Here is a 1,691-nt window from a genome sequence, read left to right on the forward strand (position 1 = left end):
CATCAATGGCGAGGTGAAGGAAGAGGTTAACATTAGAATAGGTAAAAATTAACAAAAAGAATACAATTTGGCGAGTCCCCAACCGATGGAGATCTTATGTCAGAATATAGGTTCCTGGAGGGATAAAAGCAGATCGAGTCAAATTGATTGATTGATTGATTTGATAACCATGTGTCAATATTTTTCTATTTTTTATATATTTCATCTGGTGACACAATGACACTGGCTTACTAATTTTGTCTGAAGGTGATTGAAGAGAAATATATGTTTCGTTGAAATAAAAAAAAATTTTTTGGAAAACATAGCTCACAAAAAACTGACATGTGCCCAGATGATATACTGTATACTTTATGATTAAGTTGAGCTGCTTTTGGTGAGGAATCTTCCAGCTTCTTAAGTCTTCAGAAATGCATCTTCATAATCTATCTAAATGACATTTTGTACAACTGACCGTTTTAAGATATATGCAAGAAAAATTATCAATTTTCAGGCATTATTTTATCAGATGATTATGATGTAAGCTGCCATGTAATCTATATGTACAGATATAATCTGGAAAATGTAACAAGGGTAGTTATCTTGCTGAAACTCTTGAAAAAGAATCGGTTTATAATCATTGTTTGGTTCACAGGTTTTTAGGTAGGCATAAATGATGTCAGACTGCAAATAAAGAATGTTAAGATACATGAAAAATGATAAAAAAAATAAGGCATCGCAAACGATACAAATCCCCTTGCGTCCATTCAAAAATGAAGTCGCAACAACGCTGTCAAAGATTTACTATAAATAGTAACGGTGACCTTGACCTTAACCTTGGCGCCCTGAAACACGAACTTGTTTGAGGTATTGCCATGCTTGACCCATATATGAAGTTTGGTCAGGATCTGTTCAAAAATGAAGTCGCATTACAGCGCTGACAAAGATTTTCTATAAATAGTAACGGTGACATTGGCCTTGACCTTGGCACCCTAAAACACAAACTCGTTCGAGGTATTCCCATGCTGGACCCATATATGAAGTTTGGTCAGGATCCGTTCAGAAATGAAGTCGCAAGAGTGCTGACAAAGATTTCTATAAATAGTAACAGTGACCTTAACCTTGACCTTGGCACCCTGAAACACGAACTCGTTCAGGGTATTCCCATGCTGGACCCATATATGAAGTTTGGTCAGGATCTGTTCAAAAATGAAGTCGCAAGAGCGCCGACAAAAGATTTTCTATAAATAGTAATGCTGACCTTGACCTTGGCACCCTGAAACACGAACTCGTTCGAGGTATTCCCATGCTGGACCCATATATGAAGTTTGGTCAGGATCCGTTCAGAAATGAAGTTGCAAGAGTGCTGACAAAGATTTTCTATAAATAGTAACAGTGACCTTGACCTTGGCACCCTGAAACACGAACTCGTTCGAGGTATTCCCATGCTGGACCCATATATGAAGTTTGGTCAGAATCCGTTCAAAAATGAAGTCGCAAGACCTTTGACAAAAAGTGAACATACGTATGTACTTACGTACAAACGGAATGCTATATCCCCTCCCCGACTTTCGTCGCGAGGGGATAATAATGTGCAGCAAAAAGTTAGCCATAACAAAGGAAGAGGGCCTAGGATGTGCTACAAGGCCAACAAAAACTCCTTGGCAGAATTCTCATCCAAAGATTTAAATGAAAAAATAGAAGATTACTTATAA

The sequence above is a fragment of the Pecten maximus genome, chromosome 4 (genome assembly GCF_902652985.1).
Source record: "Pecten maximus chromosome 4, xPecMax1.1, whole genome shotgun sequence".
NCBI lineage: Eukaryota > Metazoa > Mollusca > Bivalvia > Pectinida > Pectinidae > Pecten > Pecten maximus.